Here is a 16,894-nt window from a genome sequence, read left to right as displayed (position 1 = left end):
TTTGGGAAATTCGCAATCCGCGAGATTTGCGAATTTCCCGCAAAATCCGCAAATTCGCACGCAGCGGATTTTTTTTGCGGCGCGCGGCGTTGGTGATACAATTTTTGCAGCGCGCGGCGTTTATCATCGTTTGCCGAGTTGTTTTTCTCGATAGTTTGCGAGTGCTGCGCCATTTTGGATCTTGCTGTGTGATCCCGCGGGAATTGGCGAGCGCGATTACGTCATCGCGGCTTGCCAGCGATAGTTTGTCAACGCGAGTACGGCGAGATCACGTCTCGCGGTACTTCGCAATTGCGAGATTTGAGATGCGGCGAGCGAAAATATAAAATTTGCAACTCTGCACAAGAAATCCACCAGCAAGCAGCATAAACCTTCTAGAAATGATGATTTTTATCTGAATAACTCCTTAGTTTGACATTTGCCTGCACTTTTTTAGCGAGGAGTCCATTTTGGGGAGGGGGGCAGGGGGGTGGGAGGAAGGAAGTGCCCCACAGTCTTCAACTTCCTGTTCCTGTTCAGCAGGCTCCTCCCAGTGCTTTGTCCATCTCCTGGTCACTTTTCATTTGGATCTGGAGCTGGAAGGATTACTTTTTGTGGATGCTGCTGGATATTTGGATTTGAGGCCTTTTTGACTTTCTTTGGATCACTGTTGGATTAGAAATTTTACAAGTAAGTTTGTTTGGGGCACTACAGTTGCTGCAACTAAAATTTTGGAATTTTCGATTTTTGGGCTGTTTTGGGGCCTTTTGCCCAGGGGTACTCAGTGGTGGGTGGACTGAGTCTTTCTGTGGGTTGTCTTGAACTTAAACATCATGGAGGCCATGGATGGATTGGGATTGTGCTGATTTTTCAGTGATTTTCGTTTTTTGGGGCTGTACTTGTGGCCTTTTCACCAGGGGTATTTGAGTCTAGCATGGGCCTAGTCTTTCTGTAGGTTGTCTTGAATTTAAACATGATGGAGGGCATGGATGGATTGGGATTGTGCTGATTTTTCAGTCATTTTCGTTTTTTGGGGCTGTACTTGTGGCCTTTTCACCAGGGGTATTTGAGTCTAGCATGGGCCTAGTCTTTCTGTGGGCTAGTTTGAACTTAAACATCATGGATGGCATGGATGGAATGGGATTGTGCTGATTTTGCAGTGTTTTTCGATTTTTGGGGGTGTTCATGGGGAGGGACAGGCCATGTGGCTGGTGGCCATTTTGAGTGCAGCTACAGGCACTGGCCATGTGCTGGCAGGCAAGTGGCCATTTTGAATGCAGGCTTTGTTGTTAGGCCTGCAACCATTTTGCCTACTTTTCAACCTTTATTTATGCCCAGGGGTAGTGAGTCTTGCATGGGCCTAGTCTTTCTGTGGGTTGTCTTGAATTTAAACATCATGGAGGCCATGGATGGAATGGGATTGTGCTGATTTTTCAGTGATTTTCGTTTTTTGGGCCTGTACTTGTGGCCTTTTCACCAGGGGTATTTGAGTCTAGCATGGGCCTAGTCTTTCTGTGGGCTGTCTTGAACTTAAACATCATGGAGGCCATGGATGGAATGGGATTGTGCTGATTTTGCAGTGTTTTTCGATTTTTGGGGGTGTTCTTGGGGAGGGACAGGCCATGTGGCTGGTGGCCATTTTGAGTGCAGCTACAGGCACTGGCCATGTGCTTGCAGGCAAGTGGCCATTTTGAATGCAGGCTTTGTTGTTAGGCCTGCAACCATTTTGCCTACTTTTCAACCTTTATTTATGCCCAGGGGTAGTGAGTCTTGCATGGGCCTAGTCTTTCTGTGGGTTGTCTTGAATTTAAACATCATGGAGGCCATGGATGGAATGGGATTGTGCTGATTTTTCAGTGATTTTCGTTTTTTGGGCCTGTACTTGTGGCCTTTTCACCAGGGGTATTTGAGTCTAGCATGGGCCTAATCTTTCTGTGGGCTGTCTTGAACTTAAACATCATGGAGGGCATAGATGGAATGGGATTGTGCTGATTTTGCAGTGTTTTTCGATTTTTGGGGGTGTTCATGGGGAGGGACAGGCCATGTGGCTGGTGGCCATTTTGAGTGCAGCTACAGGCACTGGCCATGTGCTGGCAGGCAAGTGGCCATTTTGAATGCAGGCTTTGTTGTTAGGCCTCCAACCATTTTGCCTACTTTTCAACCTTTATTTATGCCCAGGGGTAGTGAGTCTTGCATGGGCCTAGTCTTTCTGTGGGTTGTCTTGAACTTAAACATCATGGAGGGCATGGATGGAATGGGATTGTGCTGATTTTGCAGTGTTTTTAGATTTTTGGGGGTGTTCATGGGGAGGGACAGGCCATGTGGCTGGTGGCCATTTTGAGTGCAGCTTCAGGCACTGGCCATGTGCTGGCAGGCAAGTGGCCATTTTGAATGCAGGCTTTGTTGTTAGGCCTGCAACCATTTTGCCTACTTTTCAACCTTTATTTATGCCCAGGGGTAGTGAGTCTTGCATGGGCCTAGTCTTTCTGTGGGTTGTCTTGAATTTAAACATCATGGAGGCCATGGATGGAATGGGATTGTGCTGATTTTTCAGTGATTTTCGTTTTTTGGGCCTGTACTTGTGGCCTTTTCACCAGGGGTATTTGAGTCTAGCATGGGCCTAGTCTTTCTGTGGGCTGTCTTGAACTTAAACATCATGGAGGGCATGGATGGAATGGGATTGTGCTGATTTTGCAGTGTTTTTCAATTTTTGGGGGTGTTCATGGGGAGGGACAGGCCATGTGGCTGGTGGCCATTTTGAGTGCAGCTACAGGCACTGGCCATGTGCTGGCAGGCAAGTGGCCATTTTGAATGCAAGCTTTGTTGTTAGGCCTCCAACCATTTTGCCTACTTTTCAACCTTTATTTATGCCCAGGGGTAGTGAGTCTTGCATGGGCCTAGTCTTTCTGTGGGTTGTCTTGAACTTAAACATCATGGAGGGCATGGATGGAATGGGATTGTGCTGATTTTGCAGTGTTTTTCGATTTTTGGGGGTGTTCATGGGGAGGGACAGGCCATGTGGCTGGTGGCCATTTTGAGTGCAGCTACAGGCACTGGCCATGTGCTGGCAGGCAAGTGGCCATTTTGAATGCAGGCTTTGTTGTTAGGCCTCCAACCATTTTGCCTACGTTTCAACCTTTATTTATGCCCAGGGGTAGTGAGTCTTGCATGGGCCTAGTCTTTCTGTGGGTTGTCTTGAACTTAAACATCATGGAGGGCATGGATGGAATGGGATTGTGCTGATTTTGCAGTGTTTTTCGATTTTTGGGGGTGTTCATGGGGAGGGACAGGCCATGTGGCTGGTGGCCATTTTGAGTGCAGCTACAGGCACTGGCCATGTGCTGGCAGGCAAGTGGCCATTTTGAATGCAGGCTTTGTTGTTAGGCCTGCAACCATTTTGCCTACTTTTCAACCTTTATTTATGCCCTGGGGTAGTGAGTCTTGCATGGGCCTAGTCTTTCTGTGGGTTGTCTTGAATTTAAACATCATGGAGGCCATGGATGGAATGGGATTGTGCTGATTTTGCAGTGTTTTTCGATTTTTTTGTGCTGTATAACTGAGCTGATGTTCCTCTGTCTTCCATTTTTTTTAGGTGCACAAGACTCAAGAGAACCACCAGTGCCAGGAAGAAGTCCTGCAGCGGTGTGTGTGCAGCATAACGTCACACGACGTCACGTCTGGCCTCAGACAACTCTACAATTCGTGCAACTGCGGCCTGCTGTCTGACCTGCTCTGAAGAAGATGGCCCCAAAGAAAGGTCTCCGTAGCTCCTCTAGCAAGAAAGTTGCTAGTAAGGAGCAGAAGAAGCAAGTTACCAAGGAGGCTGGTGTGCCACCCGCCACGTTTTTTGGGAGAAAAAAAAAAAGTACGCCTGCAGCAGCAGGATCTGCTGGGGACCAAGCTGGGAGCAGCACCCCTGCTCCATTGGGTTCAGTGCCTCCACCACCACGCCAACTTAAGTCAAAGCCCTTGAGTGCTTCAGAGGCAGTCAGTGTACTTCTCCAATCACCATCGACCAGTGATGTTGGCTCATCGCAAGAAAGTAGCAGCAATGTCCCTGAATCAACACAGGTTGTTGTAACTCATCTGACAAGTGTTGAACAACCACAGCCGCAACAACAACACCATGTGCAAGTACACGCCCAAGTACATGTGGAAGGAGAGGCAGCAAAAGGAGATGCGCAAGCAAAGGTGCATGGAGGTTCACAAGTGCCCACAATAGTTGTTCCTCCCGAAGTAGGGGCACATCAGGAAATCGACAATGAAGCCGAGGTATCATTGGAAGCCACTCCTCCTGATGATCATTCATTGTCTTCCACATCCCTAGCAAGGAAAAGATCAAGGGGGGTGTCTACATCTTCTTCAAGCCCACCTCGTTCTGATGCAAGTGATCTGTCTTGGGAACCACAACTGCGGTCTGACAGTGAGGCACACCATGATCTGACACAGGTACCTAAGCGTAAAAGGAAGGTCGTCCAAAAACTCAAACCTATGGAGTGTGATGAGGCTCAACAAGAAGTGACAGATACTGCTGGTGATGAAGCCTCTCACGATGACGACGAGCCAGTCATCACAAAGGTCACTGCAGCCCCACCGGGCATGCAGCAAAGAGACATTTTGACCCTATCCCGAGAAGCTGCTGAGTGTGATGATGATGTCGGCGAGGAGGCAATGGAAATGGAATCATTAGATTTGGAGTTAAGTAGTACACCAAAACCTACCGCTTCCATATTTCTTCCTCGCAAGAAGGTACCCACCTCGTCCTCGACCTCAATTTGTGGTGGTGAAAGTGCAAAACGTACTGAAGTTCGGCAATCCACATCCTCCACTTCATCTGGCATTAGCAGCAGGACCACCACCACCAGTATCGCCGCCTCCTCCGGCCCCCAAAGACATTTCAAGTCTCCAGTTTGGGACTTCTTTAGTGTTTGCCCAAAAAAGGAAAACGTAGCCATTTGTAGCATTTGTAAGCTTCGAGTTAGTCATGGTAAGTTTGGTACCAACTATGGTACCGGAGGCCAGAGAGGTCATCTTAGGAGAACGCATGCTGTCCAATGGTTTGCGCACCTAGACGCGGTCAAGGAAGCCCGAATTGCACGTAATGAAATTGTTGATTTTTCATCTGATGATGACGAGGAGGAAGAAGACGATTCAAACACTTCACTTACACCCAGTACCCCTGTCAGCAGCACACCCCATGTGAGCCACACTAAGAGTGTGGGAGAGAGTGAGACATCAATGCGGAAAAGTTCATCAGCGAGCGTAACTGGGTCGAAGATATCATCATCATCCCGTAAATCCTTGGTCCAGGGCAACATTAAAAAGATGTTGTTTACAGAAACGCAATATGAACGCAACCACCCACTGGCGCGTCTGTATAACACTAAGCTGGCTAAAATGCTAGCTCTGGACCTTCTCCCTTTTTCTTTTGTAGAAGGGGTTGGTTTTCTAGAATTAGTGGCAGCGCTCTGCCCTAAATGGAAGGTTCCTAGCCGGTTCTATTTTTCCCGAGTTGCGGTTCCAGCACTACATGAAGATGTTCTGAAGGTGATTGGGGCAGCTTTGCAGAAGAGTGCTGTTCACACTATACAACAGACATGTGGACCAGTGGCGCAGGCGCTGATTACATGTGCATCACTGCACACTGGGTCTCTTTTTCAGGGGCTAAAGCAAAGCTAAACACAGGTGTTGACACGAACATTGTTTTTAAAGCTGCTCGGAAACATGCAACACTAGCCATGTTTGGTTTGGAGAAACGTCACACAGCAGAAAACATTTTGGATGTCTTTAACACAAAGGTCCTTAACTGGCTGTCCCCACTAAAACGCCGGGTTGGTTATGTTTCCACGGACAATGGCGCCAATATAGTTAAGGCCATGAGGGACGGTTACTATTTCAGAGTGCCGTGTTTGGCGCACTGTATAAACCTGGTTGTCCAAAAATTCTTGGGTAATAAAGGCAGTGCAGCGTACAGTGTATTGGACACCTGCCGAAAAATGTGCAAGCATTTCAGCCATTCTTTTAAGGCCTGGAAGCAGCTGAGGAGCCTGCTATATCAACGTCAAATGCCAGTGAAAGCACTCATCCAGGAGGTGGTAACACGTTGGAACTAAACCTTCTACATGCTTGAGCGTCTGTATGAGCAGTATACGGAACTCGATCAATATTTCCTTACAGAGGGTACAGAGGAGCTGAGGATGGGTGGGCCGCAATGGAACATAGTTCAAAGCCTGACACGCATGCTTCGTCCTTTTGAGTTCTTCACGCGTGCAGTCAGCAAGGAGGACTCTAATTTGGGAAAAGCTATCCCATTGTTGTACATGCTGGAGGACCAACTGAAGGAGGTGTGTTCTGTGTTTGAAAAAGATGACAAAAACCAAGACTCTTTGCTTCTGGCTGAGCAATTATTAGAGCTCCTACAAGGTGATGAACGTCTTAAAAAGATCCACTCAGAACAGCATTACATTTGTGCTACTATTCTGGATCCACGCTACAAAAAGGCGCTGGCAGGCCAAGCATTCTTTCCTTTTGATGATGAACATGTTCCAAAGTACAAACGTTGGCTAGCCTTGTCAGCCAAGAGGTTTGAAACAGAACGGCTGGAAATTGAAGGAAATGGCAGTACATCAGCAGGCCATCCCCAGTCAAAACAATCCACTTCTGCACCTGTGGCTGTGGCACAAGTGACCTCTCAGCCGTTAAAGACACCGGCAACCGGATCATCTGCACGAAAGACAACAGAAACATTGGAGGCTGAAGAGGATTGGCTAGCTCTGCGTGGGTTTGGTTCTCAAAAGGTCAGAGGCACAGCAAGAGCTAAGCAAAGTGGAGGAACCTTGGATGAGGACCTTGAGTCGATGGTGAAGGACTATCTGAATGACTCAACAGAGGTCTATGTTAATTCTGACCCATTGGCGTATTGGCATGGGAAAAAAGAATTGTGGCCACAGCTCACCAACCTAGCTTTAAACTACTTGTCTTGCCCACTCGCAAGCATGTCTTCTGAACGGGTTTTCAGTGCGGCTGGTGGCATTGTAACTCCCAAACGGAGCCGCCTCTCGCCCAAAAATGTGGAGAGGTTAACAATGATCAAGATGAATCAGCACCTCATACCACCAGATTTCAGAGTACGAGAGAGCGTGCCGGATGAAGAGGAGGTGGCCAGCAACATAGATGAGGGAATTTCTACTCTGTCAGGTGACACTGAGCTCACCCTGCATGAATTCGCAGAGTATGATGAAGAAGCCTTATTCTTATTCCTGGGCCATGATACCGAGCCCTGAAAATGAGACAACGAATCAATAACTTTCTTTTTCGTCCCTATTCACTTTTATTCCTGTGTGTCTGTCTTTCTTTGTTGTGCACAGTTAATATATTTCAAACTTTAATCAGATAATCACAAAATCAAGCCCATCAGCAGAACTGTGTTCACTGGTTTGCTAATTGATTTGAAGTTGCCGCAGTCTGCATTCCTCAGGTTCACAAGTTCAGAAGAACATGCTCCTCTATCCTCCTCCTCCAGACTCCTATTTCCATCAAACCAGAGGGCTGGTTTACGCCCAATGAAGAAAGACTCATCAGCACTTGTGGGGGTGTTGTTGTACCTCTTTGCAGGTGAGTTGACGGCTCTGGGACCATTGTTGGGAAGCTCTAATACCGGATAAAAGTGGTTTGGACAAAATCCCAGTGAGAACATTTTTTGTGTTTTTGATGACTTGCTTGCCTTTTAGGTGCTCTTAGGGAAGGTTCTGTCTGTTTGTGGGTGAGTTTCGTGGTCTGGGAGCACTGCTGGGACACTCTAATCTTGATTGCATTTGCTTTTCAGGAAATCCGTGGTGGCAACCCCGACTTATGGCCTAGCTACGCAGCGCGTTTGGACCGAAGGCCGAGAAATATTGCAAGTATGAGATTTTGCTTTTGGCCTGTTTGGGGGTGTTATGCTTCTTGGCGGGTGGGTTGGCGGGTCTTGGGGCATTCCTGGGAAGGTCTAATACCGGGTAGAAGTGGTTGGGACAAAATCCAGGCCGATTTATTTTTTGGCTATTTCTGACATTTTGCTCAATGTAGCGTTTTCGGGGGCCTGTTTGGGGGGCTTCCTGGTGTTTGTGGGTGGCTTTCGGGGTCTGGATGCACTGCTGGCTATATATACTTTACTTTGCAAGAGGTTTGAAGCAAATCCATGGTGGCAGAGGGGAGTTAGGGCCTAGCTGCAGAGCGCGCGCGTAGTGATTTGGGAAATTTGGGAAAAATTGACTAAGTCCCCATTTTTGTACTTTTGCTCTTTGGCTGTTTGGGGGTCTTCTACTCATTTTCTCCTGGGTTGACGGCTCTGGGGCCATTGCTGGGAAGCTCTAATACCGGATAAAAGTGTTTTGGACCAAATCCCAGGCGGAATTTTTTTTGTGTTTTTGATGACTTGCTTGCATTTGAGGTGCTCTTAGGGGGGGTTCCGTCTGTTTGTGGGTGAGTTTCGTGGTCTGGGAGCACTCCTGGGACACTCTAATCTTGATTGCATTTGCTTTTCAGGAAATCCGTCGTGGCAACCCCGACTTATGGCCTAGCTACGCAGTGCGTTTGGACCGAAGGCCGAGAAATATTGCAAGTATGAGATTTTGCTTTTGGCCTGTTTGGGGGTGTTATGCTTCTTGGCGGGTGGGTTGGCGTGTCTTGGGGCATTCCTGGGAAGGTCTAATACCGGGTAGAAGTGGTTGGGACAAAATCCAGGGCGATTTTTTTTTGGCTATTTCTGACATTTTGCTCAATGTAGCGTTTTCGGGGGCCTGTTTGGGGGGCTTCCTGGTGTTTGTGGGTGAGTTTCGTGGTCTGGGAGCACTGCTGGGACACTCTAATCTTGATTGCATTTGCTTTTCAGGAAATCCGTGGTGGCAACCCCGACTTAAGGCCTAGCTACGCAGCGCGTTTGGACCGAAGGCCGAGAAATATTGCAAGTATGAGATTTTGCTTTAGGCCTGTTTGGGGGTGTTATGCTTCTTGGCGGGTGGGTTGGCGTGTCTTGGGGCATTCCTGGGAAGGTCTAATACCGGGTAGAAGTGGTTGGGACAAAATCCAGGGCGATTTTTTTTTGGCTATTTCTGACATTTTGCTCAATGTAGCGTTTTCGGGGGCCTGTTTGGGGGGCTTCCTGGTGTTTGTGGGTGAGTTTCGTGGTCTGGGAGCACTGCTGGGACACTCTAATCTTGATTGCATTTGCTTTTCAGCAAATCCGTGGTGGCAACCCCGACTTATGGCCTAGCTACGCAGCGCGTTTGGACCGAAGGCCGAGAAATATTGCAAGTATGAGATTTTGCTTTTGGCCTGTTTGGGGGTGTTATGCTTCTTGGCGGGTGGGTTGGCGGGTCTTGGGGCATTCCTGGGAAGGTCTAATACCGGGTAGAAGGGGTTGGGACAAAATCCAGGCCGATTTTTTTTTGGGCTATTTCTGACATTTTGCTCAATGTAGCGTTTTCGGGGGCCTGTTTGGGGGGCTTCCTGGTGTTTGTGGGTGGGTTTCGGGGTCTGGGCGCACTGCTGGCTATATATACTTTACTTTGCAAGAGGTTTGAAGCAAATCCATGGTGGCAGAGGGGAGTTAGGGCCTAGCTGCAGAGCGCGCGCGGAGTGATTTGGGAAATTTGTGAAAAATTGACTAAGTCCCCATTTTTGTACTTTTGCTCTTTGGCTGTTTGGGGGTCTTCTACTCGTTTTCTCCTGGGTTGACGGCTCTGGGGCCATTGTTGGGAAGCTCTAATACCGGATAAAAGTGTTTTGGACCAAATCCCAGGCGGAAATTTTTTTGTGTTTTTGATGACTTGCTTGCCTTTGAGGTGCTCTTAGGGGGGGTTCCGTCTGTTTGTGGGTGAGTTTCGTGGTCTGGGAGCACTGCTGGGACACTCTAATCTTGATTGCATTTGCTTTTCAGGAAATCCGTCGTGGCAACCCCGACTTATGGCCTAGCTATGCAGTCCGTTTCGACCGAAGGCCGAGAAATATTGCAAGTATGAGATTTTGCTTTTGGCCTGTTTGGGGGTGTTATGCTTCTTGGCGGGTGGGTTGGCGTGTCTTGGGGCATTCCTGGGAAGGTCTAATACCGGGTAGAAGTGGTTGGGACAAAATCCAGGGCGATTTTTTTTTGGCTATTTCTGACATTTTGCTCAATGTAGCGTTTTCGGGGGCCTGTTTGGGGGGCTTCCTGGTGTTTGTGGGTGAGTTTCGTGGTCTGGGAGCACTGCTGGGACACTCTAATCTTGATTGCATTTGCTTTTCAGGAAATCCGTGGTGGCAACCCCGACTTATGGCCTAGCTACGCAGCGCGTTTGGGCCAAAGGCCGAGAAATATTGCAAGTATGAGATTTTGCTTTAGGCCTGTTTGGGGGTGTTATGCTTCTTGGCGGGTGGGTTGGCGTGTCTTGGGGCATTCCTGGGAAGGTCTAATACCGGGTAGAAGTGGTTGGGACAAAATCCTCGCGGAAAAGCCTTTTGGCACTTTTTGTAACTTAGGGTTCGTTAGGGTTAGCCCTAGCAGCAGGATTGCATGTGTTTCGGGGTGTTCTAGATTTTTGCAACTGAGTTCTGGGGTCTTAGAGCACTCGTGAGAATGTGTAATTTTGGTTGCAAGTCATTTGAAGAAAATCCATGGTGGGAAAGGGGGGATTTGGCATAGTTAAAGAAAGCCTTTGCCACTATTCTTAACTTAGGGTTCGTTAGGGTTAGCAGTATTTCTATTGCATGTGTTTGAGTGGGGGGGATTTCGAGTCTTGGAGCGATGCTGGCTATGGCTACTTTTGCTTGGTTGCTTGCAAGTGGTTTGAATGCAATCCACGGTGGGTAAGGGGTAATTAGGAAGGGGGTACTTCGGCCTACTTTTAATTTCAAAGTAAGTTTTGTCACCAGTTTTCTGCTAGGCCTCGTTTTTTGAGATTTGATTAGGGGTCTTCTACATTTTTGCGACTGGCTTTAGTAAGGGTCTGGGTGGGAGCACTGCTAGGAAGATCTAATTTTGTTCTAAAACACAGTTTACAGTACACCTAGCTTGAGGGGCAAGGTCCGCTACATTAATTTGCCCATACTTATTTATCCTTCAAAAGGTGACTCAGAGTACGCACTTTCAAAAATATTGTACTGTCTACTAGGAAAATCAAATTGTGACTTTTTGCACTCCACAGCCTACATACCTTATATTTATTTATCAGTGGTGTTGTAATATTATATCACTTCCTGTTTTTCATTGAATAATTACAGGCCGGGTTTCAGTCTCTGCAATGGGGAAAAAAGGATGGAGTCAGGCTTCACAGTAGCGAGCCACAATTCAGCATCAGGCAGGCAGTGGACAGGGTGTCTTCTGGTGACCAACATCGATGGACGAAGCGTCGGCTGCAATGGAGGAGTGCCGCTAATAGGAGGATTTTTTTTCTGCAGGCAACTTACTTACCACTTCCAACAGGACCACTACAACCACATAGATACAGTATCCCTTGCCTTTTTCTCTGACTGTGACTGCATTTCTTGGATCTCTCTCTGCTTCGAAATTGATCCCTTAACACATCACTTAGTCCACTCCACTATCACATCTGCACCACACATAGTCATTGGTAAGTGCTCCTACGTAATTCGCAGCACGCCCCAGGCCGTAGAGGACTGGGATGGCCCCAATGATGAAGCATGTCACCAAGGGGCAACCCTGGTGAGTGAGGGGATACCTAGAAAAAAAGCAATTTCTCCTTTTCTATCTACTATACCTTCCAGACCAACCCCACTGAGTGTTGTTGTGAATGGATTTATAGTGACCAGCAAGGCTCTCGGGTATCTGGCTAAGTACAGAGACCTTATGTTGAATATCGTTATCAATAATTCCACACAGGCCCTGTACTGTCGCATTCTTTCTTCCACAGTTTTCGAATGTACTACTTACTTTTCACTGACATGCATGCAGTAGTGCATGCACTTTCAAAGATTGATGGATAGGTTTGTACCCAAAGATTTGTTTATGTTCACAATTGTTTGTCTATGCTGTGCTATTTTTTCTTGTCTCCCAAAACCTTTCCCAAAAACCCCCGTACCCATCCATTTTTCAAACCCTAACCCTCTTCCCCCGGGCTGTGTGGTTTTGATTGATGTGTGACTAAATGACAGCAATAAATCCACACACTTGCTGGGGAGGATAAGGTGATAGCAACAGGCTGGTGAAGAAATCCGAGGATATATTCTTACTCTGCTTGACAAAGAACCATTGCTAATGTGAAAGAACTTCAACCGAATTAGTAGTTATACTTTACCATTTGTTAGGCTACAATGTGGCACTGTTCTACTGTACTTCTGTCACCTGCTATATTCTCAGTTGTACCGTTGAATTGCTCAGGAGGACAAACCAGATTTCATTTTCTTTTTTTTCATAGGCATGCAACTGCCACTGTGTCACACCACTAGTACCACCGCTATGAGGAAATTTTATCCGACCAAGATTGCCAACCATATTCGCTGTTTCCCGTGGAGCCAGCCCTGGGTCTAGCCCTACTTTCAAACACAAATTACAGGTAAGATGAGCGTTTGGTGGTTTGGGGGTATAATGGAGTATTAGTACGAGAGACGAGAGACTGAAGGTAGTACTACTAAAGTCCTAGGACTCTTGGATTCACTTCACTTAGCCTGTGAGAGGCACTTAGTGTTGAAAACATTTGGGCATTTACACTTAAAGGAAGAAAATGGAACTAAACTTTCAGGAAAACAAAGTCAACGTTAAACCCCCACCCACCAGGCAAGCAGTAAGAAACGGGTATGCTCAGATAAAGTTTGAAAAAGTATATTTATATCCCTAACAAAATAATCTCCCGCAAGACCCTCCCTAACCCCAACGATTGTCCTTAAAAAGTCCCCAAAAACCCAACTCCCAATTCCCACCCCCCAAAAGTCTCTAAAAAAGGGGCAAGGGACACTATGGGTGGATGCTGTCAACTTTTTGGGCCAGGGCATCATGCTCCTGGCGGAGCAAGGCGTGCTCTACGCGGAGCCCCTCCAACTGGTTGGAAAAGTGGTGGAGCTCCTGCTGGAGGCGGGACACCATCAGGGTACTGCGGCGCAGGCGTGCCTTCAATGCCTTGTAGGTGCAACGGCTGTGAGAGGAAGCTGTAGCTGTTGTCCTTGCTACTCGGCGGTGGCGTTTGGCTTTGGCAGCCCGGCTCAGTCTTGGTGGACCACTGTGCTGGGTGGCACTGGCAGCCCGTGGGGGAACGGAGGCCGATGCAGACGACGTAGTTGTTGTGGTCGACTGCACACTTTCCTCGTCCTCCAGGGCCACCAGTGTCAGGGTCTTGATTATTAGGTTCCCTTGAATTCCCCAGGAACAGTTCCCCAGAACCCTAGGAAAACACTGTGTGCTAAAAGGTTTCTATTTCTTCTAGTAGTAACACTAAACCAAGTGAACCCCTTTTCCTTATCCCAAGAAAAGAGTTAGTGTAGGCCAGATACGAAGGGTCTCCTCAAAAGAAATAATTAGAAACAAATATCATCCTGCTATTGAAGCCAAACAAAGATTAGGTTTCCAATATGAAATATTTATATTCACATAATCATATTTAGATTCATATTCAGATAAACATGATGTTGCAGGCATGAAGTAATAGCAAGAGTTACACCTTAGATTCGGTGAGAGATCAAGGATTAAAACACACATTCATAATCATTAAATAGTGCACATGAAAAGTACTCAGAAAAGGTTACACTGTTGTCATCACAGTTTAGCACAATGCACAAATCGGAATGAACTTGACTCTACATTCAAGCGTCATGAAATAACATTTTTGGTTTCCAATATTCAGACAAATGAAGCCCAACTGAAGTTTGAAACTAAATCAAGGTCCTTTCGCCTTAAAACACTGTTCGTTCGAAGTTTCATCAACACGGAGTAAAAGACTAGAAGGCAAGTCAATTCAAAGTCATTGTTCGGAAATACGAGCGTTCAATGTTGTTGAGGAAACGCCCCTCGAGTCTCAAAGAAATCGCCAGCCGGCAACTCAGAAGAACAAAAAGGATCAATCCTACCTGCATCTAAGACAAGCGGATATTCGTGGTAGTTTACTACCATTTAGCAGGCAGCGGGAACAGGAACTGCAGCGAAGACCTCTCAGGAGCGAAGACCGGAGAGAAGACAGGAGACCTCCGACCTCGGGAAATCAGGAAGGATAATCCGCACGATGTCCTGGGCGTGGCCCCTTTTATAGTCCTAGCCGAGATACAGGAGCTGTCGAGGGAAAAAAGACCTCGGCAGCAAATCCAAAAACGGAACCATAAGAAACAAGCACTGGCAAAGCGGCTGGCAAAGCGGTAACACGCGAAGGGCATTTTGCCAAGTGAATCAGCAACAAGCATTGGCGGAAGTTATTCGGAACACAACAATTTGGGCATTAACCAAAGAGGAGGTAACAAGCATTGGCAAGAGGCTGAGACTGGCAAATAGAGTCAAACAAGCATTGGCAGAAAACAAGGAAGGTGCTAAGAACCCACACCTAACATACAGTATAAGAGTCAAGGACAATAATGCAAGCAAGACAGAATGTCGTAGTAATAAGCCATGGATCCTGACAGTGCCCCCCAACAAAAATAGAGACACTCCCCCCAGGGCTTTCAAAACTGTGAAACAGGGCGCTTGGCATGGAACCGCCGCACCAAGTGAGGAGCATGAACATTCGCTTCAGACACCCAAGAATCCTCCTCAGGTCCATAGCCTTTCCAGGAGAGCAGATACCACAGTTTCCCTTTTACCCGCTTGCAGTTTTTAATACAACGCACCTCGAATTCATCCTGACCTCGCACAAGCAAAGCTGGAGGACGAGTTCTCCTCTTGGTAGTTGCCTTCTTTAGCAGAGAAACGTGAAATACAGGGTAAATTCTCATGCTCGCTGGAAGGAGCAGTTTGTAGGTCACAGGATTCACACACTGAACAATTTTATAAGGACCAATGAACTTGGGGTGGAATTTGTAACGTTTCCTGAACTGAAAGTTCTTAGTGGAAAGCCAAACCATGTCTCCTACACGAAGATCTGGCCCCTTTTGCCGCTTCCTGTCCGCGAATTTCTTGTATGTGACCTTGGCTCTCGACACATTACTTTGTAAGAGTTTAGTGATTCGCTTCATTTCCCGGAAATGAGAGTCCAAAGAAGGTATGTTAGTTGTTTGATGAGCTAACAGCAAAGGAGAGAAATGGGGATGTCGGCCATAGACAGCAAAAAATGGCGACAGACCTGTAGAAGCATTCTGTAAATTGTTATATGCGAACTCAGCTTCCCATAACATAGTTAACCAAGAACCTTGCTTTTTGAACAAAAAACATCTTAAATACTGTTTCAGGACTTGATTAACTCGCTCAGTCTGTCCATCCGACTCAGGATGGAAACTTGTGGAAGTGTTACATGAAATGTGGAGGGCTTTACACCAGGCCTTCCAGAACTGCGAGATGAACTGTGAACCACGATCTGAAGTAATGGACCTGGGAAGACCGTGTAGACGTACTACATGTTCCAACAGTAACTGGACTAGTTGAGCAGAGGTAGGAAGTTTTGTGCAGGCAATAAAGTGGGCCATCTTAGATAAACGATCCACTACTACAAGAATGGTAGTCATACCCTTCTCTTCTGGTAAATCTGTTATGAAATCCATGGCGATGTCCTCCCAGACCTGAGTTGGGGTGGGAAGCGGAAGTAGAAGACCTTTCTTTCGACCATGCTCTCCTTTGGCTTGAGCACATACATCACAGGCTTGAACGAAAGAGATTACGTCCTTATTCCAACTTGGCCACCAGAAATTTCTTTGTAGTAGTTCCTTGGTCTTTGCGATTCCAGGATGACCAGCTAGTTGACTAACATGACACCACTGCAAGACCTGTGCTTGTAACTTCTTGGTTGGAATAAATAATAGATTGGAGAAAAAGGGCAGATTCTGATGAATTGTTCTGTTGGACCCTGCTTGAACCCAGGATAACAGTTTTGGTATAGGCATTGCTTGTCTTATTTGTTGAAAGAAAAGATCTGACATTGTGGCACCTATAATTTGGCTTTCGGAAAGCATACTTGTAGGTTCGGAACTCAGAGGAATATCATCTGGCTTGTGATCATATCGTGACAAGGAATCTGCTTTATTGTTTTTAGTGCCAGGCCTAAATGTAATGATGAAGTCGAACTCTGCAAAGAACAATGTCCAACAGAGTTGTCTGGGGGTTAAAGCCTTTGCACATCTTAGAAATTGTAGGTTCCGATGGTCAGTATATACAGTTACAGTATGCTTGGCCCCCAAGAGGTAGTGACGCCATTCTTTGAAGGCATAGCGAATGGCCAGGAGCTCTTTTTCTGCAATGGTATAGTTGGTTTCAGCAGGCAAAAACTTTCTAGACAAGAAGGCTATGGGATGGAGTTCGTTGGTTTCTTGATCTTTCTGTGATAAAATAGCCCCAACTGCGAAGTCAGAAGCGTCGGCTTCTACGATAAAGGGCAAATTCGAGTCTGGATGTCGTAGAACAGGTGCTTGGGTAAAAGTTCTCTTGAGTGATTGGAAAGAAGAGTTAGTGTCAGCGGTCCAAATGAATTTAACATTTTTTCTCAGTAATTGGGTTAAAGGTGTGGCCAAGGTGGAAAAATTCTTGATAAAACGGCGGTAAAAATTAGCGAAACCCAAAAAGCGTTGGATATCCTTTACTGAAGTCGGAGTTGGCCAATCAAGGATTGCTTGGATTTTTCTGGGAGCCATAGTAATTCCAGAAGGAGAGAGGATGAACCCAAGGAATTCAACTTTTGTAGTATGAAACTCACATTTGGATAGTTTACAGAACAAACCATGGGTTCTTAAGGTTTTTAAAATGATCTTAACATGTCGTATGTGTTCTTCTGTTGAAGATGAAAAAATTAGAAGGTCGTCTATATATGCTATGACG

Source organism: Lissotriton vulgaris, chromosome 10, assembly GCF_964263255.1.
Source record: "Lissotriton vulgaris chromosome 10, aLisVul1.2, whole genome shotgun sequence".
NCBI lineage: Eukaryota > Metazoa > Chordata > Amphibia > Caudata > Salamandridae > Lissotriton > Lissotriton vulgaris.
The sequence above is the reverse complement of the archived record's forward strand: the minus strand, read 5'-3'. Positions refer to the sequence as shown.